General features: G+C 35.2%; 1 long non-coding RNA gene across 2 annotated transcripts in view; it reads right to left on the bottom strand.

The window, feature by feature from the left end:
* The window catches only part of LOC140608068 (uncharacterized), a 247,623-nt gene that overhangs the window by 19,280 nt on the left and 201,944 nt on the right, over window positions 1-26,399 (bottom strand). Inside the window, exon 14 of one of the 2 annotated variants that reach the window (XR_012010029.1) lies at window positions 6,759-6,897. The exons of the other annotated variant lie outside the window; for it this stretch is intronic. This is a non-coding gene — a long non-coding RNA (uncharacterized lncRNA). Of the gene's footprint in view, window positions 1-6,758; window positions 6,898-26,399 lie in introns of those variants that run through there. 2 annotated transcript variants of the gene reach the window in all.

The raw sequence follows: 26,399 nt of genomic DNA, 5'->3' as shown, positions 1-26,399 counted from the left end.
ACCCTGCTGGCTTCTAGCCATAAAGTGATCTATTCTATTAACATCAACAATTTGTAAGTTTTTGATTTCTAAAATGAGAATACAAAAGGCTTGACAGAAATATTTTGAGAACAAACACCTTTTCTAAAGTGACAAGAAATTACTAGAAGGCAAAGTAAGTTGGCTTTTGAACATGTGAAATAAAATGTTTCCTTTTGAAGCTAGATTTTCCAAAATATCAATGGTATGGTGAAGGATCAGTGATTTTCTGTTAGTTAAAATTAGTATTTAAAAAACCTTGCCAAACATGGCAAGAACAAGAGCAGATGGAGATAAGATGATGCAGAAACTTCTGCCTAAGCTCTTGGATGCATTAGCAAATAATCAAACATTTTAGAAAAAATGAAATATATTCTGGTAAGAGATGTGGAAAAATGCCAATTTCTGGAGAACAACTAGGTTCTTTTCAGAGAAAGAAAACATATGAAAGAATTATTATGGTATTTTCCCTGGCACATTTGGTTTTAAAAATGTACTCCCATTTACTATGATAAAACAGAACATATTAAAATAGAAAAATAGCGGGCTAATAAAAACAGAAAATATAGCATAATACTAGTGGAGACAGGTTTTAAAAATTATCTTTAATTTATACTTCTGCTATTACCAACTCTGCTTTTCTTATTACATATACCAGTTTTCTGCTCACTAATGAAAGCAGCATATTTTTAAGTGATGATTTCTGTGCATATTTTTATTCTGTTTTCTGGTTATTTTTAATTTGGTGTTTTGCTTCGCTGTTACTTTTTTAAGCTGATGACATGTCATCAATTATTTCTTGTTTTGCTTTCCAGACAAACAATGCAGTTATTTCCCAGTCCACAAAAATTATTCTCATAACACAGAACAAAGTGTCTTTACTCCATAAGTTTTTATGGAAGAATAACATGATAAATGAGTATTCCTGTAAACACTAATAAAAGATAAACTTTTCTTACAATGCAATATGTAATATATGAAGAAATTACTGTATTTAACATTGAAGTATTTAAAAGCATGTTGAATTTTTCTATAAGACCAGATTAAAAATGGTATGAATGAGATCCTTTCCTAATTAACACATTAATGTTTCATATCATAAATTGTCTTCAACAACCTAAGAATCTGCTGGCACCATTGGAAAAAAATAGCAACTTTACTTCATAAACACATCACTTGAAGAACCAAACACTCTTTTGGTTGTTAAAAGATTTGAAAAGCAGCCCTAAGAACAGATTTGAAAACAGGAAGCCAAAGTAGGGGGGACTTGTTTTTTCCAAATTCTCAGAATGTTTGCAAAATGGCACTAACAACTTCCAAATGAAATTTTTGGATCTTATTTTTCATTGGGAAATGGCTTGCAGTTTGGAGAAAACCAGTCATCTCATGAAATCAATAATTTTCATTACTGCTGAATTTGAAAATGTATAATGTTTGGGCTTTGAAACACTTCTAAATCATATTGTGTATTATCTATCTGGACATGGGTTGACATACAAAATTTTAATTCTAGAAGACCCACTTTAACCCCTCTGATAGTTTAGGTTCCTGAAACCATTTCCCCCAGTACACTGTCACAGCTAGTGTTTTACCTAATTGGAAATTTTGACAATACCTACATTTTAGGACAATTTCTATAATAATCAGTATTAGTGTAATGAGAAATAAGAGTTTTTCTCATTATTCATCATCCTATTTATTTAATAAGTAAATCCTGAAAATAACAAGACGTTTTTCAATCATTATTGACCAATGTTGTCTCTCACTCCATCTCCATCCAACAGAAAAAAGGAAAAGTGGTCAATATTTACTTTGAGAAATCTGTTTACTTAACTGTCTAAAGACATAGTCAAATTTAAAAAAAGTACACACCTGAATATATCAATAAGTTAATAATCTTTTCATGAGAAAAAATGAGAGGAAATAGGACAAATGATTTTGAAACCAATTAGAGAATTAGTTTTCCAGTAAGTAGAATATACGTACTAATATACTATTCTTTAGAAATTAAAATAAATTTCCAGAGTTTCTTGCAAATTTTCCACACACTGCTTTTAGTTGATAATCAGTAGGCAAGCCATTCATCTTTTAGATGAGAAATCTATTCTTAATAATAAATTACTGTAACTTAGAGGGGGAAGAGCCATACACAAAGAATAAATGAACCTCAAAGTCGTCATTATAGCTACAATCATGACATAGATTTCTCATTAATGACTTTCAAGTTTACAACTTCCCTTAAATAGAAATTTTATTCCTACATGCAAGCTGGAGAAAATAGTGATTCTTGAATGGGGACTTTCATTAGCCTTGGGCTTCCTGGCCGTAACCTTCCTTTCTATTATTATCTGATTATCCTTACAGGGAATTGCCTTTCTTTTGCTTCCTATAATCTTGATGGAAGGATATTTTCTAGCTCCCTGCTATCACTGCCCACCTTTCACCTTAGAAGACAGGTGGGCATGTCCTTTTCCCTGTAACCACTTGAGCCCAGGGCAGGCATGTGACCACCTGAAAATGAAATTCCTATCTATGAGGACCACTACATCAAAGACAGTAGTGACAATGGCAGGGACTAATCAGTCAAGGTAAGCTGATTAGGCATTCCTCCCAGAGATGGCTGTTTTCCCCATAATCTCAGCTTCTTAGCTGATTCCCAGACCTAATTCTGCTAGCCTCCCAAATATTTTTCCGATTTCTTATCAAACTACCTATTTGCTTAAATCATCTAGAGTTGATTCCTGTCGCTAAGAAAGCTAATTATCTACACTAGTCAATTTATCTTTAGGTATTTCTTATTTTATTAAGACTTTTTTTGAAGGGTACCTGGGTGGTTCAGTTGATTAAACATTTGACTCTTGATTTTGTGATATTGAGTCCTACCAGTGTGGAGCCTGCTCAGAATCCTCTCTCTCTTCTACTCCCTCTGTCCCTCTCCCCTCCTTCTCTCTGTTTCTCAAAAAAAAAAAAAAAAAAGAAAAAAAAATTGAAAGTGATCTGTATCAGTTTGTTTTTTGAGACCTGTACTATTTGGCCTGTAATTTTACCTGTTTCTTATACTCAAACTCTTGTTCCAAGATATTAGTGACTAAGCATAATATTAATAAGATTTCATTACATTTGGACACAACTCTTAAATTTTAAATACATTTATACATATCGGTCATAAAAAAGGATGAGATCTTGCCATTTGTGACCTAGAGGGTATTATGCTGAGTAAAATAAGATGAACAGAGAAAGACAAATACCATATCATTTCACTTATATGTAGAATGTAAAAAACAAAACAAAAAAAAAAAAGCAAAGCAAATGGATAAGCAAACAAATAGCAGAATCAGACCTATAAATACAGAGAATAAACTGATGGTTGCCAGAGGGAAGGAGGCTGACAGGAATTGGCAAAATGGGTGAAGGGGAGTGGGAAATACAGGCTTATCATTATGGAATGAATAAGTCAGAAGAATAAAAGAAACAGCACAGGCAATATAGTCAATGGCATTGCAATAGTGTTATATGGTGACAGATGGTAGCTACACCTGTCCTGAGCATAGCAATTATATAGAGAAGTTGATCACTATGTGGCAGTCCTGAAGCTAATGTAAAACTCCAATATGTGTACAAGGTGGTGGTGGGGGGGTATTCTTTCACACCACCAAGCATGCTTAGGATACCAGCTGGATGTCCTACAATTCAATTCAGTTCTGACACTATCTATTGGATATAGCATCAGATTCCACCAATCTCAAGTCCAGGTTATTACCTGTGCTTTGTAAGCAGAAAGAGTTTGGGATCCCCAGAAAAATAAAGACAGATACAGCTTTCTTGACATAAAAATAGTCTTTTTGGCCCACAGCCATCTTGTGACAGAATGTAGGAAGAGTCACTATCAGGCTAGGAGATAGCTTAATCATAGTCAAAAGTGAAGAATGACCTCACTCACACTCTTGAGTTATCTTTGCATGATCTAAGCCCCTTTGAACACTTGGATACCAGGCCAGTTAGAGCCAGAGAATTGATGATGCCGACACTTGCAGGTCCTCATGACTTTGACCTGGACTCAGTCTCCTTAAGATGACTTTTGCTCCAGGGCCATGCAGATTCCCCATTGTGCAAGCCCCTTCATGAATATGTATACATACACTTAGCTTAAAACTTCTCCAACTTTGTTGTTGGGGAGACACTACCTAGGGAAATATCCTTGGTTTTCTCCTTTACTTGCCACAAGTAAAAAACTTCCTTTTCCTATTTTTTGGTTTAGTTGTGTCTTTTGGCTCAGCACTCACCAAGAGGTAAACCCAGTTTTGGTTACAACTTCCAAACTACTGGCTACAAATTGTAGGATCCAACAACCCACTCCAACTCAGAATGCCAACCACATGTCCAGGTTGTTACCTGTACTTCTGACCAAGTGGCTATGAATCAAATATTTCCACAAACCCCTCCTTGGGTTCAATTAATTTGCTAGAGGAGCTCATGGAACTCAGAAACCCATTCATTCATTAGATTATTGATTTATTATAGATATTAAAGCATATGAATCAATAGCCAGATAAAAAGGACAATGTCTCAAACAAAGGAACTCCTGTCCTTGTGGAGTTTGGGACCTTGCACAGTGGCACATGGAAGTGTTCTGGTTCCCCCACCTGGAAGCTCTCAGAACCTTCTCTCTCTCTCTCTCTCTCTCTCTCTTTTTATGGAGGCATCATTACATAAGCATGAGTGATGAAATCATTGGCCATTGGTGACTGATTTTATCTAGCCTCTTTCCTGGGAAGTCAGGGGGAAACACTGAAGGTTTCACCCTCTTAGTTGGGTTTCCCTGGCAACCAGCACCCATTAGGTGCTTTCTGAAAGTCATACATTAACTTAAAATCAGTTGTAGAAAGGGGCTTGAATAAAAAATACCCATTTCACTTTTATGGTTCTGAGTGATTTTAGGAACTGAGGACAAGAGACCAGATTTGACAAAAGATACTCCTATTGTTCTTACCAGTCAGGAGATTCCAAGGCTCTGAAAGCTGTGAGCCAGGAATCATACAAAAACCACCTGGAAAAAGAAAGAAAAGAAAGAAAAGAAAAGAAAAAAAAAAGAAAAGAAAAGAAAAGAAAAGAAAAGAAAAAGAAAAGAAAGAAAAGAAAAGAAAAGAAAAGAAAAGAAAAAGAAAGAAAGAAGGAAAGAAAAGAGAAAGAAAGAAGAAAAGAAAGAAAGAAAGAAAGAAAGAAAGAAAGAAAGAAAGAAGAAAGAAAGAAAGAAAGAAAGAAAGAAAGAAAGAAAGAAAGAAAGAAAGAAAGAAAGAAAGAAAGACGGACATCTGAATGGGGACGCCTGGGTGGCTCAGGGGTTAAGCATCTACCTTTGGCTCAGAGTGGGATCCTGGGATCCTGGGATCCTGGGATTGAGTCCCATGTTGGACTCCCTGGAGGAGAAGGGCTTGCTTCTCCCTCTGCCTATGTCTCTGTCTTTCTTTCTATGTCTCTCATGAATTAATAAATAAATTATTAAAAAAATCTGAATGACCAAATATTATTTCTTATCCTATTTAATATTATACTATGAAACAAAGAAATAGGAAAAAATAGGGGGAAGTCCATAGGCATTGTTTTGGGATAACTGGTTTAAGGTTGTGTAGAACAATATCAAGGATTAAGAAAGATTAAGTGTCAAGAAGAAATCTACAATGGTATCTATTTCATATCCTACGAGACCTAACAGAAACCTCAGTGGAGTCTGGGAATCTCCTGCCTCCAATGTCTTTTTCTGGGACACTCCCTCTGGATAAATGTAGGAAGAGTTCTAAGGATCCTGGCCACTGAAGTCTTAAACTTCCTTTCCTTAGTTGACCTCCTGGCTAGACCCTATTCACTGTGTTAAGGGTAGGCTATCTGAGTGGATATTAATGGACAGTGGCTAACACAAAGAAGTATTTTAACTGAACTTATTGATTTTAATAATTGGTATTTGTAAGCTCTCAAATAATATTCAAATAAAAAATATGTAACCTATGTCCTCAAGGAGGCTCCTTTCTAAACAATTGCCAAAAGACAGAAAGAGAAATGAAGGGTGTGACAATGTCTATATGAATCAGAATTATATTTGGATTTATGAGGTCAATTATTCACCTGCTATTTCTATTTGAATGAGCTTACACAGGGAAATCTAGGAATAAGTTGAACTTATGGTGATGAGCAGAGGAGCAGATAGGGTCAGAAGGAGCACAGTGATCCATGTGGTGAAGAGCCAACAGGTCCCAAAGGCTAATGGATCTAGCATGCTCCAGGGCCAGCTGATAACATTATGTATCCGGCACCACGCTCTGAAGACCTTGCACATTGTGTAAAAGGTGAACGCATTGCTGGACAAAATTCCAAGTGGAACAGTGTACATTGACTCTCCTAAGGGTACATTTGAACTTTTGGTCAAAGGACAGGCTAGTGAATTCTGGAGGAAAAGAGCATAAAACATCAGAATATTTTTGTTCTAAAGAGTATACAGTCGAGTCATGCTGTAGTGGGGCTGGTCATATTGTACTTCTCATAATATTTTTCTAGTATAATTTGCTATTTGAGCGCTGTTTTTCTCTCTGAAATATGGAAAACTTGGATCCTTCTTGACCAAATTACTATAAACAATGACAGACTTATTGGACCTTACATAATGACATTCACACATAACAAAATTCAGCTCTAAGTGGAAGATGAACACTTACAGGAGACAAAATTTAATTTTTCCTCCTGCATGAATTGTACATACCCACAACCCTCACATCACTTTTTTTTTCTTTCTTTTCTTTTTTTGTTTTTTTGGTCCTCTCCAGGGCTCAACTTAGCCTCTCACTCTATGGTTGCTTACTGCTATCATGATGATCAAACAGCAGGCCACTGGAAGGAGGAAAGAAAATGGTCAAAGAGTAACCACATCACATCAACTTATAGTAGTGCCAGAGTAACATAAAACAGTTCCACAGAGTTGTATAATTTTTGACCTGGATTTATTCTTAAATACTACATGATACTGATCTCTTTGCTTTCACCCTGTGGTGAACTCTAGTGCCTGGAAAGGACTTTTTTCTCTATTTCCCTTTGGTGTTATATTCTGTTTATCTAAATAGCACAAGCACAAAACTAAAAGGATTATATTATTAGAGATGAGGTTTTAAGCATTTGTTATTCATGCTTTCAGAGCCAGCTCTACAGGGAATTAAGGAACAATACATTTTAAGTGTTTAGTGTTGTTTATTACTGTAAGATCCAGCTTATAGGCCCAATCTTGATTAATAATTAGAATAGTAGAATATTATTTGTCACAAGAAAACTTACTACGAAGAATAGCTATGCTAGGTTAGGACGCTCTTGCGTCTCATTCATGGGCCTATTTTACTTCAATCCAAGAATCCAAGTGTCAGATTTCACCAATGCAGTAAGGATGTATTGTGTTCTTTTGGTTTGTGACATAATTAGATGGTATTTTTATTGGTGGGCCAGGATATGATTGAATAATTCTTTGGTCCAGCCACTCCTTGACATATTGAAATTATAAAGGAAACATGTACTCAGTGGACCACAGCTCAAAAAGAAAAATGTAAATCCCACTTGATTAGTAGCTTTGATTGGGTTCCAAATCCTCACAGCGTGATCTCTATTCATAAGTAGTATGTGTCCTAACCCCAAGATTCTGAATGACTGACTTTTTCTCTACCTTGAACTCAAACAAAATATTAAGATCTTGGCACCTTGCAACCAGCTCTAGGATAAAGGAGGCCATAGTGCTGAGAAAACAAGTTGATATGAGATATGATGAAAAATTCAGTGAAATTATGTTTATTTGAGTATTATTTTATAATTATTACATTTGAAGAGTATACCATAAGTAACTTATGGAACTTTATGTGTAAATGTGAAAGAGTGAGGAAGATGAAGGTCAGAGGAGAAAAGCTTTAAGAATACAATGACCAGGATGCCCAGGTGGCTCAGTGGTTGAATGTCTGCCTTTTTGGCTCTGGTCGTGGTCCCCTGGTCCTGAGATCAAGTTCCACATCAGGCTCCCTGCAGGGGGCCTGCTTCTCCCTCTGCCTATGTCTCTGACTCTCTCTCTCTGTGTCTCTCATGAATAAATAAATTTTTTTTAAAAAAGAAGAAGAATACAATGACCATCCCTACGAAAGCATAGTCAGATCAAGGTCAAAGAATGAGATCAATATTATTAGTGATTTCTCCTTCTCCAAGGACTTAATCAATTAAGCAGATACTGCATTCGAGTTTTATTTATTGAGCTAGCATTGATTTTTAAGTCTAATAACTCTAGCCCTAAATTCTTTTCATGTTAGTTTTTTAAGGTATTTTTTTGGCAACAATAATGAATAAAAGTGTAAACTTGTAAGTGTATCATCTAGTAAATTTTTTTTACAAAATTACTACAGTCAAAAAACAAAACAAACCCAAAATTACTACATTCATATTAACCATCACCAAGATTAAGAAAATAGGAAAATACATGGACTCAGAAATCCTTCCTTGTGACTCTGTACTGTCAAAAACCTGTCCTGTCATAAGTTACCAGTATTCTGCTCTCTAATGTAATAAATTAAGTTGATCTAGCATTGATTTTTATAAATTGAATTGCATATATACTGTCTTTTGCCTTTCACTAAGCACGTATGTGATATTCTTGCAATATATTTGTTATTGTTGTTGTTGTTGCAAAACAATATTTCAGCCATTTTCATTGCCATATAGTATCCCATTTTCTAAACATACCACAGATGCTTTGTTTCTTTTCATAGGTGATAGGCATGGGTAGAGTGTTAGAGCTATTACAAATACTGCTGCTAGGATATTTGTACATGTCTTTGGAAGTTCAGATGTATTTATTGCTATTATGTGAATATAGAGAAGTGGAATTCATAGGTCAAATATTACATGCTTAGCTGTGATATTTGTAACCATGGATGCATGGGTGGCTCATTTGTTTAACTGTCGGACTCTTGATTTTGGCTCAGGTCATGATCTCAGGGTTCTGGGATGAGGCCAGTATAGGATTAAGTATTTTGTTTGCTGTTGACATGTAGAAATAAAATTGATATTTATAGGTTGGTCTTATATTCAATAAAATTCTGAAGTTCAGCTCTTTTTTCTATAGTTTACAGATTATTTTGAATTTTCTTCTTAATCATATAGTATCCAAATAATAATTTAAAAAATTTCTTCCTATCCAATCATTATGCTATTTATTTTATGCTTCCTTAATGCATTAGCAAGGTCCCACTGGTACAGTGATGAATAAAACTGCTAATAATGGTCATCCTGTTTCATTTCTAAGGGTACAGAGGGGGAATATGCCATCACTTCACTACTAAAGTATGCATTCCATGTTTTTCTTATAGAAGACCTTTATCAAATTAAGGAAATTATCTTAGCTTTTCTGCAATGTTGATTAGTTTTTATATAGCAAGCAAACTTTTTTTTAAAGATTTTATTTATTTATTCATGAGACACAGAGAGAGAGGTAGAGACACAGGCAGAGAGAGAAGTAGGCTCTTCTCAGGGAGCCCAATGTGGGACTTGCTCCCAGGGCCCCGGGATCACGCCCTGAGCCAAAGGCAGATGCTCAACTGCTGAGCCACCCAGGCACCCCAGAGCAAGCAAACGTATTCCTCATGTTAATATATTGTAATATTTTATCTTCTTAACATATTTCTATATTTTATTTGTTAAATTTTGCTTAGATGTTTTACATCTTTGCTTATGTTTTTTGCATCTTTGTGTCATCTTTCTTTATATTATTCTTGTTAAAGCCTGAATTTTAACTTTATTGTAATGTCCTTATCAAGTTTGGAATGGAGATTATGTCTACTTTATAATTCAGCTTATGGATCAATCCCTTTTTTATATTATAAAGATATATATATGATTGATATATATATATATAAAGAAGATATATATATATATGATTGATAGTATTCCTTCCTAATACTATCCTAATACTATTACAAGAGTCTTCTGGTGAAACTATTGAGGTTTTTTTTTTTCCCCCCTTTGGCACTTTTAAGTTATTGATTATATCTCTTTAAGAGACAGAGGACTATTCAAATTTTATATTTCTTCCTGAATCAGTTTTAGGGAGTAATATTTAATAGGGAATTTATTTCCTTTAACTTTTCAGTTTTGCTAGGCAAAGAAGTGGTAATCATATACTAATATGAGCTCAATATAGTTTCATAGCAGTGTTCCTTTCTTTCCCATTATTGATATTGCATTTTTTTTCTTTTTTCTCTTTTAACATTTCCTAAGGGTTATTCAACCAACTTTCGTCTCTGTGATTTAATAACATATTTGTTTTCTATTTTGTTGACTTTTGTTCCTAATTTTAATAATCCTATTCAGTGAGGCCAAGTGTAAGCCATCAATGTTGAATAAACCCCAAACAATATCATAGTCTGTAATGTATAGTGCAGATAAATGCCATCACTAAAAATTTATGTAGAAATAATGGACTCATGATGCCTTAGTTTACTTCACCTTCTGACACTTATAGAACCAGATGGATATTGGAGACTGGCCGTAGACTGTCTCAAACTCATCTAGTAGGACCCTAATCACAATCACTGTGACAGATGTGATATGTTTTGTAGAGCAGTTTTAGTAAGGTCTCAGATAGTGATATGAAACCATTGATTTGATGAATGTTCTTTGCCATCCTAATCTGAAGTGTGTTGGTAGTTTTCATTAACCAAAAAAGGACAACAGTATTCTCTTATATTTTTGCTTCAAGATTATGTACATCCTCCCAACATCTTTCACTCTTTCACACTACAGTCTAAAGAAATCTAGACTATCTTGACAGTCTCAGAATATCACATTGATTCATTATATCAATTAAGTTGATATAATTATATCAGTTAAGTTGAATGAAAAAGAGGTGATGAGTAGCTCAGAGAACTTGGTAAGACACATGCATTCTTAAGGGCAAAAAAAAAAAATGGTGAAGATTCAGGAGACTGTCACATCTATAAAAATTTAAGTGTCTGGTGATCTTGAGATTGGCAAGACGCATCTTTCAAAGTAAAATGTAAATTACTAAATCTTGTAATTCCTAAACCAAAGAACAAAACACAACACCAGGTGTGCTTCATTAGTTTTTTGGAACCAATATGTTCTATATATAGGGAAACTTATCTGCCTAATATTCTGGATGACACAAAAATTATCTGGGGAAGGGGGGAGTGTTGCAGGAGGTCTAAAGTATCATCCAAGCCACTTTGCAACTTCAGCCAACTAATTCTGCAGACCCTAAGATTTTTGATGTATTAACTGTGAGAAAAGATGCTGTGTAGAGCTTGTACCAAGCTTTAGTCAGAGAATCATAATGCAAGGCTTTTGTGGAAGACTATGCCATCTGCAGTGGAAAGTTATATAACTTGTGAAAAACAATACCTTTGTGCTACCAAGCACTAAAAGAGAAAAATTCTTTAATTATGGGATTCCAGGTAACCTTGCAGCAAGAACTGTCTATCATAAGTGAGGTTCCATCAGACTAGCAGAGACATAGCTTGAGCAGGTCCACATACAATCCATTGTATGAAAAAATGGTGCATCTAAAATCAAATTGTAGCTGGATCAGGGGTCATAAGCAAGCTGTGTAAGCAGCAAGATTAGGCCAGTGCTACATAAGCATCCTTCCATTTATTCAGGCCTATGACCAGATTAAAAAGATCTATGACCAGATAATAGAGGACAAAAATGCCCAATTTTGGTTAACATATCTATCAACTCAATATACAGGTTTAGATCAGTAATCTATGCTCATTTCACTAAAAAGTATCATTTTACATAATTATGAGGGGAAAATCCTCTGAATAATTAGAGCTTTCGGTAGTACAATAGCATTTATTTATTTATTTATTTATTTATTTATTTATTTATTTATTTAGTCTAAAATTAAAATATATAGATAACCCTGAGCAGTGGTAAAATGGATTGGCTGGCTGATCAGAGACCCAAAAAATTGGAAAGTAAGTACGAGGAGATCTAAAGTAATGGCTTATGGGTATATCCATGAAATAAACAAGAAATGTAAAGATATTTGCCCACCTCTAGAGAGCATCCACCAAAGGAGAGGTACTAAACACCAGCGTACAGCCAATGACCCAGCCAATTGTTGTCAGCCAGTTTTTATCTTTGTCTTATTGGAACATGATGGGCACATAAATGATGTGGTCATGGTGTCAGAAATGGAGGCTAAACACAGACTTAAACAGATCTAGCTGTTGTCATCACAGAATTTCAAACTTGCCAGCAATAAAGAATTATGTTGGGCTCTCAATAATAAACTCTCCCTTTAGAGGACCACACAGCCATGTATCAGCAAGTTGGCTACTTTGGGCTTCTTGTATCATGGAAGGATCAGAGCTTCCTTTTCACAGGAATAGATACATTTTTCCATACATAGGTTTGTTTTTCCTGATTTCAGGGCCTCAATCAGCACCACTATCTAATGTTTTATTTAGGATTTGACCTATCAGCTTGAGATCCCACATAATGTCACAATAGACTAGGTAATCTACTTCTAGATAAAAGGAGATGCAAACATAGGCCCATGACCTTACGATCACACCACAAAAAAATGGTGGCTTAAAAAAAATTGGTGGCTTGATAAAATGTTGGAATTGTTTGTTAAAGGCACAACTGGAGTGCCAACTTGGAGGTGATGCGGTACCACCCTATAGGATATAGGATACATAATGAATCAAAGGTCTGCATATGGCTCTGTGTCTCTAATAAGAAGACAATGGTCTGGGAACAGACAGTGTAAGGAGGAATTGTCACACTTTTTATCACACCAGTTGACCCATTTTGAGCTCCACAATGTGGGAGGTCTTATTCTAGGAGATACAATAAGAATATCATTGAATCATAAAGTGAATCTGTCACCTAGGTATTTTGAGCTCCTTGCTGCTCATGGACCAATAGTCAAAAAAGGGAGTCATTTTCTTGGGCAGTGATAGTAACCCTGATCATAAATGGATGGGTACAGCCACCCCCATCCTGAGAAGGACATTGTGATCAGGAGGTCAGACCTCTCCAAGATGCCTAGCTGGGTCACACTACCAGTTAAGCTACTACAAAGAAACCTAGAATAGAGAGTGGAGTAGGAATACAATGAGTTTCAATTGGAGAATCCAGCCTGAGGTGGTAGGAACTTTGGTTCTTGTGACTAAAAGCCCATTTCTAAATCTCCCCTGAAAAATACAGACCTTTAGGAGGACTACTTGCTCTGTGCTTATGAAGAAGTAGATCTAAACCGCATATAAGTTGAACTATCTGGGTGGCTGAGTGGTTTAGCACCGCTTTCAGCCCAGGGTGTGATCCTGGAGACCCAGGATCGAGTCCCACATCGGGTTCCCTGCCTGCTTCTCCCTCTGCCTATGTCTCTGCCTCTCTCTCTCTCTCTCTCTCTGTGTGTGTGTCTCTCATGAATAAATAAAATCTTAAAGAAAAAGTAAGTTGAACTACGCAAGAAAAGGAGACACACTTCCCAAACCCTCCTCAATGAAGGACTTGTTCACTAACCATGGGAATACTGTCAGTGGATATCTCCTACTTGTCTCCTACTCATTCATTGACAAGTGGCTACACTTACCTTGGCTGCCTTGCCTTCAGAGAATCAGCAAACCTAAGGTAATGCCCTTCCCAGAGCAGCCCGTGTCCAGTGATTAACAAACACAGTGGTAGAGATCCAATCATTTTGGCTTCAGACAGAACACTAACAATCCTTTCTTATCCCAGAACTTCCTACTGGTTTAGCTAATGCTTTGTCCAGACAGCTTTGCATTTTGACTATTTCTTCTGACATGCCCTGCTTCTACCACTTTCTTTTCATAGGTGTCATCCTTGCAAATATCTTGTATCCCAAACTCCATCTCAGTGTCTGGCTCTAAAGGACCCATGATACAGTGTTCTGAACCCAGGAGATTACTAGCATCTCTAAACCTCTTCTCTAAAAATTCTCAAAATTTCTGCCTCTTCTTGAGTTTTCTCTTTGCCTTTTTTTTCCCTTCTCTTTCTTTTTTTTTCTTTTCTTTTTTTCTCTTCTTTTTTTTTTTCTTTTCTCTTTGCCTTATACAGAATAGTAAATACTTTGAAGGGAAATAAGGCATAAAATGTCAGCCTCATCATAAAACCTACTTCTCCCTTGGACCTTGCTCTCTCAAATTCTGATCACCCTGACTGCTTCTCCATGCCTTCAGATACTAACTTTTGTATTTTATCTAGATTTTTTAGTTTTTCTCAGTGGGAAGGTCAATGAAATACAAGCTACTACATTCTAACTTTTGTATTTTATCTAGATTTTTTAGTTGTTCTCAGTGGGAAGGTCAATGAAATACAAGCTACCACATTCTCTAAGTCAGCTTAGGATACCACAAAACAATCCCATGGACTGGGTGGCTTAAACAATGTAAGTTTATTTTCTCACTGTTCTGGAGGCTGAAAGTTCTGGTGAGAATACTTTTCTTGACCTAGGGACAGAAAAATTTTCCCTTTTCTTCTCTTTTAGGTTCTTTGGTTAGTCTAATAATTAAATCAACACAGCACAGATTAATAGGCGAAAAACAAATTTTGTGCATATTGAGGATCTATCAAAATGTGAATCTTCCTGACAGCCAGTTAATTGAGGGTTATATGCTATTCTGAGCTAAGGAGAAGGGGATAAGGATCTTGGGCTTCAAAGGTGAGGAAGGCAATTTTACAGAAACATGAGAAGAGCAGATGTTTGGTAAACAAATGACTGCCATGCCAGGCAGACAAATCTTTCTGACATACAAAGGTCATCTCTGGTAATAGGTCTTTCTTTGGGATAGGCTGCTCCCTCTCTAAATTCTTTTAGGAAGTTAAGGGGGAAGTAAAAAGCTCTTCCTGAGTCTTCTTGGCCCAGATTATCTTTAGCTCCAAATAATCCACGTGCCAAAGTGGCACATTCTGAGGTGGCATATTCTGTTCCCTGTCATTGGCTTGCAAAAATTGCCTTATTTCTGTGTCACATGGCAGAGAGAGTAAGAAAGCTCTGTGGCATCTCTTCTTATAGGGGCACTAATCTCATCATGAGAGTCCTACTTTTCTGAACTTGTCTAAACCTAATTTCCTCCCAAAGGACCTGCTTCCCAATACCATCACACTGGGGGTTAGGACTTCAATATATGAATTTGGTGGGAGTGAGAGGATATAGTTTAGTTCATAGCATGTGTCATAAACATAAGTAAATTATGGCTATTTCCTGTACTTAACAAATATATGCAAATATATTTTTAAAGGAAATAGTTGTTTAAAAGTTCCCCAACTCTCCCACTCCCACTCCAACTCATTTCTAAGAGAAAAATAGTATTTTAGTTGTTTCACCTGTTATTTATTTCTATACTTCTATATTAAATGCCAAGCCATTATAACTTGTTAGGAGCTTTTATATTTAATTTTATCAATTTTGACATTGCCTATTGACTCTCTGATGGTGAATAAGAATACAAGTTTACTTATATGTAGAATCTTTCATCCTGCCAATATAATTACCTTTCAAATTGTATTAAATTTGTATTTAATATTTTAACTACTATGTATGTAAATATTGTTTATGGTGGAGCCAAGTGCTAAACTATCAGTTTATCATTTCTCATATCGCCTTTTTATTTTAATTTAATGTCATCTTTCTTATGTTTGTTCATTATTATTTCACATCTGAATATTCTTTCAACACGCTCCAAAAGCTCCAAAAATTCATCTCCATTTTGACGTGTGATGAAGGTAATTTTGATAATTTATCAGTTCTATTTATTTTTTCCTGGAGACAATGCTCCACGAGCCCTCTGACTGGCTACTCTCTTTTAATCTCTTTGTTCAACAGCCCTTTCACACTCATCCTGGGCTTGCGTCTTACTGGTGTTGGATCTCTCATTTCATACCTTCACTTGTATCTTCCCCACTGTTTTTCTAGCTTTTGCTGACTATCCAGTCACAAAGCCAACGCTACGTATTTCAGGTTTTTGTTATGTAATTAACCCCATTTCTGGTTACCAATTCTTCTATCAGTTAGCTTTTATATAACAAATTGCCATAAAACTCAGTGGCCTACCTCATGTTTATGTAGAATTTTAAGAGTAGGGAGGTTCTGGTCTGGGCCAGCTCCACAGTATCTACTTGGAGTAGATACACAGTATCTACATATATTTTGGTTAGCTAGTTCGCTAGCTAGTGGCTGGTGTTCTCAGATAGCCTTCATCACTTGTCTGTTGGGTCACTAGTTGTCAACCAGGTAGCTTTAGGTCTACACTGTGTAGCTAGCTCAGATTTGTTCACCTGGAAGTTACAGAGTTATAAGTGCAGCAGCACAAGAGCAAGTGCCAGTGAATATAAACTTCTGAGACCTCTGCTTGTCTCATATTTGTCAGAATTAAATTGGTCAAAATATATTGTATGGTCATCTCAGAATCAAGGGGTCATGGAAAAAGAAGAATTTGGAGTCCTATTTGCAATCTATCACTCTCTCTTCCATAACAACACAGTTTCATACCTAATCAAAATTCCAGCCTCAAACCTTATAAATCATCTAATACTATCCACCTACCTATTTACTTATTTATTATTTGTTTATGTGCTTATATGTAAGTTAAATAGCTTATAATTGGTCAGGCACTATATATATAATTATTTACCCTCTAATTGTCACATATCTAGGAGGTAGTTCTATTAATATTTCCAAATAAGAGATGAATCTGTGCCCAAAGAGATTAAGAAGCATGCCAAGTATCTGAAGGTAGGCTTCTGGGTCTCAAGTCCATGCTGTTCATTGGGGCCTCAGAGTGTATGCTTTGGGCCACCCCACTGTGCTGCCTGCCAAAATTACATTTAATCTCTTGCTGATTTTTTATTTGAGAATTTTTTATCTTTGAAATGTATTTATCACTCTTTTCTTTTCTGTACCATTTCTCTATTTTTCCTATAAAAATGAAAAAATACCACTTATGAACTTATGATGAGCTACAATAACTATTGTCTAATACTCTAGTACTTTCCATTCCTCCAAAACTATATGACTTTTCTCAGTTTCTTCATATTGGGAGCTTAGTCATAAAACTAGCCTTTTCCCTGGGTTAACAGGGACTTAACAACTGAAATACAAGGACATGGTATTCCTTACCCCTCTATAAATCTTTTCCATATTTCAAGCTTCAAAAGCTTTTCTTCTTCAAATGGTCACCTCAGATATTTTTAGTCTTTGTATATCTCCATCTCTCTTGAAGCAAGCTGAATTTATATTAATCAATACTCCTCTTGACAAATAATTTATAGTCCTGAAAATTACTTTCTTACTTTAAGGATATATATATTTCAAAATAAAATTTAACTTAATATCATCATCAAAATTATTTCTTTGTTAGTTGAGTATTTTTTCTTTGCTGAATATTACAAAAGAGAAATTATACTGTGAGTACCCGGGTAAGCTAAAAGCATAAAACTTATGAAAAAATTTACCCTTAGTACATGACATGGAAAAAGTTGATTTTCAAGTCTTGGTCTTGTAGAGAGTTACTAAAAGTAACTCCAGGAAGTTGTTAAGATTTCTAATATAACTGAAGATGAAGAAAAATGTGTGATTTATTTAAAGGAACAGTATCATTCTAGGAGTAGGGAAACAGTAAGAAAAGTTTCACAGCTGTGGCTAGGCATATTTTAACCAGTGTGGTGAATAGAGAAATAGATAGTAAGAGGACAAGAAGAGGTTATATATAGGTATTTATAAAGAGTAGCCCCAGGTCTAAAGACAGTTCAAATGGAAGACTGTAGTTACCACTGTTTGTTAATCTATAGTTATTTCTTGCTTCCCAGCTGAATCCTTACTGTTACAAGTAGGAGAGACAGAGGCAGAGCTAATACATTTAATTTCAAAAGACTCCAAAAACTGATCTGATAAAACAACTTCTTTTAAACTTCATAAAAAAAATGTGTTGCCTTAATTTTCAGATTTGTTTCTATGAGAAATAAATAAATGCTCTATCCATTCAAGAAACTCCCCTTTTACTCTGAATCTTAGAAAATTCTGTTTGACCTCTAATTTGCCAGTGTTATAACCCCATAGCTTTCTCTCTCAGCATAGGATTTCTAGCTCAATCATCACAAGATGTACCGCAGTAGCAGTAGAATCAACTAGCCCCAATTATACAGGACTCACCAAGCAGACAACATGACTGAATGGGATCTGATGTTATAACATAGGCTTCTTAATTAAGAGATCCAGAAATCCTACAGATGTATCATAGCAGGCTTAGGCCATATTGGACTTCATAATAAGGTAGAACAAATATTGGGAAGGTAGTTCTAGTTATAGCCTTGGAATATCCTAATTTATATTCTATTCTTCCTTTCACTTGGTTATGAAAGCTCAAATAAAGTAGGCTTTATTTCTCTAGTCCTAAATGTTCTTCTGTGAAAAATTTGGAGGTGATGATATGGACATAGAGGGATACTGCAATTGCTAAGAGCTATAAAATATGAAAATAGCTAATGAATAAGGCATAGAGGTCACTGTGTTATGTGCCCAAATTATCCCTCAGGAATTAAAGATCTATGCCCCCAGCTACAATCCTCAAATATTATCTTTCCCCAGGAATTTCCCTAAGCTAAGGAGAGCCATCTCAGCCTTGTCTAAGATCTTAACCTTTCCCAGGGCAGCTGGCATCTAATGACTGCCAAATATGGAGTATAAGCTCCAGAACAATTGGCAATTGTGAAGTAGTGGCAAAATATTTGGTTAACATGTCTCTCAGAGTATGTGGGGAAATAGATGATTTAACACATAAATCTGAATCTCTAGAGGAAGAGGTATAAAATAGAATGCCAGTAACATCCATTGATTGTCATTGGCAAGATATTACAGAAAGCTTTATCACTGGAGTCCTGTGGATACAGATCTTGTCCAAGTCTACTTCTGCCGTAGTTCCCTCCATTCTTTCTAGGCCAACATGAGAGATTTCAGGTCCATTTAACTTCAGATGTTTGATTCCCTCCACCTAATCCATCACCATATTCTGCTTCTCATCTTTCGAAATTTCTTAGCTTTTCCTTTTTGGCTGAGAAACCAGCCATCCATTGAGAAAGCAGCAGAGTATAATGGTAAGAGCATAGATTTGAAGTCACAGAAAAGAGGGTAAATATCCCAGGTCCGCCTTATGTGGCCTTGGGAAAATTCTAAAATCTTTCTAACCCTCAGTTTATTATTTTTAAATGGGAATAATCATCTCTACCTTTCTGAATTTTAGAAAACATTAAAAAAATAATATATTTTGCATGTACATGTGCTCAATCACTGCTTAATACTAATTCAATTATAGCTATAAATAATGACACAATGCATTTATTCATTCCTGTTGTCCTGTTCAAACTCTTGTCAGACATAAGCTCCTACCTGACCATTCTGTCGTCACTTCCTTTCCATCCACTTAATTTTATCATTTTATATCAAATAACACCACTTTATTCAAAATTCATATCTATGTATATAAATACTAGCTGAATTTTGTTTTGTTTTTTAAATTTTTCATATCAAAAGAACAAAGATCCGGGGCACCTGGGTGGCGCAGTGGTTGAGTGTCTGCCTTTGGCTCAGGTTGTGATCCCGGGGTCCTGGGATCGAGTCCTGTATCAGGCTCCCTGCAGGCAGCCTGCTTCTCCCTCTGCCTACGTCTCTGCCTCTATCTCTCTCTCTCATGAGTAAATAAAATCTTTTAAAAATGTAAAAAATAAAACAATTAAGATCTGTATTTAAAATTAGGGATAAATTGTCCTGTTTAAGACACTGTCAATTTAATTTACTTTGCAAATTATATATAGATAATTATAGTTAATATAGTTATAATTATAAGATTGTAATTTATATTAATAATTATTGATAGTTACATACTTGGGTAAAAGATAATATAATATTTCCTTAAATCTATATGAATTTAAGTTAGTATGGAAGATTTGTGATCGGAGAAATTAATTTTTTTAACTTAAATCTGCATCAACAGTTCTTTTTTTTTCAACTTTTAAAACTCAACAATTGGGAGGCAAAAAGTTTATTTAAATAATTAGGATACAAAGCCACAATGATTTTCTTTCATACAAATTATTATGCCAATTTTAGAATTTATTCACGTTCTATGAGGAAAAACAGAATCTTATACAACTTTGCTTATGGAACTAATTTTGATTTCTGTTAACATGCTTGCTTCCATTGACAGGTCAAATGAAAAATAAGATAGTGAATAAAATGCGTTTTATTTTGTCTTAAGGGAAGCTCTTCCAAATAAGAGAAATGTTTGAGATTTCTACTTAACTTCAGTTATATCAAAACGTTCTATTTATTTTTTTCCATTCCTTAGCACACAATTTTAACTGAAATGGAACAGTTATAATGATTTCTTACACTGGTAAGTACTTTGCAATTTACAGTGTGTCTTCATCTTCATTGCGTTTTTCAAATCTTTACAATAATGCTAGGAGAGAAGTCAATAGAAAAAAAAAGTGACCTCAAAGAGGTTAAGTTATTATCAGAGATCACACAATTAGGGATGGAACCTCAAAATTAAAGTCAAATAATCTGACTTCATTAGTATTGTATTATATCATAGGCAGGTGATATTCCACTCAACAATGTCTTATATAGAAAATTTACTCTTTTCTCTTTTATATTCCAAAATCATTAACAAGAAATTGGGCCAACTGATTCATTTTACCTACAAGTGGATAAGAATTGGCCTTTTTCCCTAAGCTCCTTAAAAAAAGTAGATATTGGACATTATACATTTGGATAGGTCCATTTGACAGACATATCATCATTTTAATTTTGATCTTTTAGAACTCTATTATAATAAACAAGCAGATAATTTCATATCCAAAAATTAAAAAAAATAATTAATGGAAATAATCATGGCAAAATTTCTACTACTCTGAGTTTTTCCTATGGTTCTTAAGTTTTATCCAGTTAATTTAGTTGGACACCCAGGTTAAAAAGAATCTCTGACAGTTCTTCTGCATGCTACTACATACTTATTAACAAGCTATTTGCTTTTTGACCAAAGCTTTGAAAAGAAGTCTTGCCACATCAGCTGTTTGCTTATTGTTTTTGCTATACTTACGGTTTGTCTTTACCCCCCTTCAAGCTGTGAAAAATTAATGGAAGGACATCACTGTTATTATCTCACTATCCATGCAAATTGTTCTTTCTCATGAAAGAAAATCCAGAAAACTATACTTCATAAAGGATACAAAATATTTTAGCAATAGTATGAAAGAATAATTTGGGGAGTCAGAGGTTCATAAGTGCAAATTTATTTGGTGGTGTACCAAATAGATTCCTTTTCCTTTAAGATTTATTTATTTATTTATTTATTTATTTATTTATTTATTTATGACAGAGAAAGCCAGAGACAGAGCATGCGCAGAGAGGGAGGGACAAAGGGACAGGGAGATGCAGATCCCTTGCTGAGCAGGAAGCCTGATGTGGGGCTGGATATCAGGACCCCAAGATCATGACCTGAGCAAAAGGCAGACACTTAACTGACTGAGCCACCCAAGTGCCCCACCAAATCAATCATTTTTTCTTATTTAATAGTGAATACTTCCCTCTGTGTGCTGTCTTTATTGGTCCTCTTGTAACTACAGCATGAGAATTTACTACGTCTTAAATTTAAAAAAATAATAATAATTGGACAAAAAGAGAAATTGGGAGAAAATTCTATTATGCGATACCTTTGGATGAGCATGTTTGGTTTATACATACTACTTCCTGGCACAGAGCCAGTAAATATACAATACATATGACTCCCATTTTGTACCAGGGACAGATATGACCAATCAATCATGCCCTTTTCCTCGCTGAAGTCAAAAGTGATTCCTTAACCCTATGCAATAAAGACTTGTTGGCAGAAAGACCACTAGTTTGGTGCTTGCATGTAGTTTGAAAACTACTTATCTGAGATGCCTGGGTGGCTCAGTGGTTGAGCGTCCACCATTGACTCAGGCTGTGATCCTGGGGTCCAGGGGTAAAGTCCTACATCAGGCTCCCCGCAGGGAGCCTACCTCTGCCTATGTCTCTGCCTCTCTCTCTGTGTCTCTCATGAATGACTAAATAAAATCTTTAAAAAAACAACAACAAGAAAACTACTTCATTTTATATATCTAGGGTTTTATTTTATTTTTTCAGTGAGTTTATATTATATGACCTGACCAGATTGGATGTATTCAGTTAGGGAACATTTCATAACAGATATATTTGCTGAATAAAATATATGTAACTTCTGAAAAAAGCCCAGAAAGAGAGAAAATTTGAAGTTGTTCTCTCTGCCTTCTTTATAAGGTCCTTTTGATCACCGTATAGACCCAATTTGCTTATAATAATAGGTGTTATTGAGTGAAGAAAAATTAAGTTCCTTACTTTTATACTTTATGGTTATTTTCAAATCTATATATATTCTGTATTCGCATCTTCACCTTATCTAGTTTGTTGGCAATTTTTTTGCCATTTTAAATGTTTTTGCTTGAGCTGAGTTTCAGATTCACATATCAATATATTATCTGAAGGTAGTAGAGGTTTTTACAAAATTCTGAAGGAGGAGAGAATGATCTTCAGATTATATATTGTCTAGATGCTGTTATAGATAGAAGCAATGACAGATATTCTCAATGATAAAATTAAGCAACAAAAAATTGAGCTGTTTTTGGAAATAATCATTAATACAGCCAACTACTGTACAAATTATTTAGAAATAACAGAATCTGTAGTAGAATTACGGTGAGCAATATACATTTATCCGTTCACCCACCTATCTATCCATCCATCCATCCTTCCATTCATAGAAGAGCAATCAACAGTCATAGAAACAAAGGCAATCATGGGTATTAGAGATTTTCACAGAAGATAAAAAGTTGAGTGGAGGGAAACTAAAAATATATGTATTTTGTCCATTTCATATGCTTCTTGTTATTGAATAAAAAAGTCTAATATGAAGACATATTTGGAAGACATAATTTGGAAATCATAGTGACTGAAGAAACTTTTTTTCTTTGATTTATAGAGACTCTTAGGAATGAATGTACCTAATTGTGATGAAATGTTTATATTTAATTATTTAAAAAATATTTTTATTTATTTATTCATGAGAGACACACAAAGAGAGTCAGAGACATAGGAAGAGGGAGAAGCAGGCTCCATGCAGGGAGCCTGATACAGGACTCAAATCCCAGGACCCCAGGATCATGACCTGAGCCAAAGGCACTCAACCACTGAGCCACCCAGGCATCCCGAAAATGGCTATATTTTTAACAATTCATCCAATTTCCATTCAGTGTCACAGTATTTATTTGTTTACACCCAAGAAAAATTAAATTTGGCAACTTTCACTAAATGAAAATAAAAATATAACCTTAAAAGTATATTTTGTATCCATTTTTCTCCCTCCTTTTTCTTTTTTTGCACTTTTCTATTTAAAAGCCTCATCTGTATGTCCACATAAGCTAATGATCTTTATATGCTAATAAAGGTCATTTATTAATGTGAGTTTTTGGTGTTATATGAAAAATAGATTTTTCTTGGTTTTTAATGTAATTTATTTTAATAAGCGTATAGTCTATACCTAGCAATTAAATATGCTAAATTACTATTTGGAATTATTTGGAGAAACAATTATAAGTTGAAATAAAGCTGGCAGGAGAAAGGTGTACTTGAAGGCTATAGTGTAAGAAGGTATTGTGGTTTATTTGGACTTCCTGTTTTCATCTTGTAGGTTGGATTAAATTTTCCCATATAGATGATTTTGGGGGGGCATTCTTTTTTTAAAGATTTTATTTATTTATTCATGAGAGACACAGAGAGAGAGGGAGAGAGAGAGAGGCAGAGACATAGGCAGAGGGAGAAGCAGGCTCCATGCAAGGAGCCCGACGTGGGACTCGATACCAGGTCTCCAGGATCACGCCCTGGGCAGAAGGCGGCACTAAACCGCTGAGCCACCCAGGCTGCCCCCCCCAGGAGGGGCATTCTTATAAAGAGAAATAAAATGATAAAGAGAATTACTTCAAGAAAAACGATGTGTGATGTGAATTCAGTGAATAGACTAGTTTAGGTACAGAGTAAGTTGTGAAATAGCAAGACAAATGGTAAGGAGGTCATTCTACTTATTATTCATCCATTCATCCATCCTTTCTTTTGACAGGTATATATTTATACTCTATTGTGATCCAGGCATTATTCTCATATCTTGATATTAGTAAACAAATGGGTAAAAACTCTTGCTACCTTAGCTCTCGCATTTGGGGATGCTGGAGGCTATAACTGTTGGATATGAGATGCTTAGTAGGCCTTGACCATGGTAGTGACATTAGCAGTGAAGAAAAATAAAATATAAGAAAGTCTAATCAGACACATAAGCAGCATTGCATATCAACTAATGAGATATTTAGGAAAATTGTTATTCTTAGTATGAGTGTCTGGTAGGCTCATTCTATCATTTATATATGAATTCCATGGCTTCCATCTAAATGTAATAAAACCACATTCCTGATCTTGTCTTTACTTATTTACCACAGAGTTCAAAAAGGATTTAAAGCACCTGCCAGAAATATATATATAGTAAAATGGGATAAATCTCTGTACTCTTTGTTTCCAAATTCTGTGGAGATTGAGTTTTTCTAACAAAAATAATCCCCTTATCAAGATCACATAACTATTCATAAAACAGAGGGGGCCTCTGGAAAATTGTCTTTCTTGGATCACTAAATAATTATTTTGAGGATTACGTGCTTCTATGATGCTTACTTCATTGGAATTTAGGATTGATGAGCTCAGAATCTGCTAAGGATTTAAGAGCTTCTCAAGGAAATGATCTATATCAATACAGGGTTTTACATGACAATATTCTCCTTTTTCACTGCCGTGTCCAGGTGGGGCTCACTCAGCGAGCAGCTTATGTGGCATTTACTCCATAAGCTGCCGATTATGTTCTTTAGTGTCTGTGAGCCACGGCTTCTCACAGATGGTACCTGCTATACTCACAACTTCTTAGCATGGCGTGTCAGTCATCACAGACTCTCTACATGGCCATAATTCTTTTCAGATTCTTGGGTGACAGTTGAAGTACATCATTTTTGACAGCTGTTACACTTACTTGATAAACAGTGTTGATGACAAAGTTTTTGTAATTTTTGTTTCACTGACTCCATTTACAACTTAAAGTGGAGTTAATTTGTGTTTACTCAAGAAAAATGAATTTGCAAATGAATTGGCAAATTACAATAATTTTCTAATTAAGTAAAAGAAAATTAAAAACAAAAATTACCTTCAATTACCAGCAAATTTCAGGGGGAAAAATCCCCTGCAAATTCCTTAATTTACTTGATTATGATTATTTTCCCACTTTCTTCTGTTTTTTTTTTCCAATATGGCTTTGAGTAGCCTATTTTTATTTTCTTTTTATTTGTTTTTGGTTTTTTTTTTGTTTTGTTTTTTTTCCTATACTTTAGAAAAATTATAAACTATTATTCATATATTTTTATTTTCTCCCTATAATGCTGTGGTCCAAAGTTGCTTGGAGTTCTCACCAATGTCCTTTAGTGGTTAGAGAGAACATTACTGGGGTGCCTGGGTGGCATAGTCAGTTAAGCATCTGACTCTTGTTTTCAGCCCAAGCCCTTATCTCAGGGTTGTGAGATGGAGCCCTGTGTTTCCGTGCCCCTCCCCCAAATAAACAAGTAAATATTTAAACATATATATTATATATATATATATATTTAAAGAACATTACTAGGAAACTACAACATTGGTACTAATATATGTTTTAAATATTTAGTGTATATATTATGCTTTTTGCTATATGTATACTCTGACATCTAGAGTGCACACTCCTAAGCAGAGTTTATAGTGAAGAGTCTAATGAAGAAACGGGTATGCAGAAACTGTGTGTGTGTGTGTGTGTGTGTGTGTGTCTGTATAGGGGTAGCATGGGGGGGAGGTAGGGATGAGAAATCAAACCAGTAAAAAAAAATAAAAGGGACACCTGGGTGGCTCAGCAGTTGAGCGTCTGCCTTCAGCTCAGGGCATTATCTGGAATCCCTGGATCAAGTCCCACATCGGGCTCCCTGCATGGATCCTGCTTCTCCCTTTGCCTATGTCTCTGCCTCTCTCTTTGTGTCTCTCATGAATAAATAAATAAAATTAAAAAAAAATATATTAAAACTTCGTTTTATGTGGGAGATTTGCAGTTTGTTCTCCGATACACAATTTATTTTAGCCTTTTCAGAGTACTACCTATGCTAGGCTAGAACTATTACCTCTGCCAAAGCTCCTTTCAATAGATACTGGAAAT

Source organism: Canis lupus, chromosome 17 (assembly GCF_048164855.1).
Source record: "Canis lupus baileyi chromosome 17, mCanLup2.hap1, whole genome shotgun sequence".
Lineage (NCBI taxonomy): Eukaryota > Metazoa > Chordata > Mammalia > Carnivora > Canidae > Canis > Canis lupus.
Note: the sequence above shows the minus strand (reverse complement) of the source record. Positions and strands in the feature narration are given on the sequence as shown.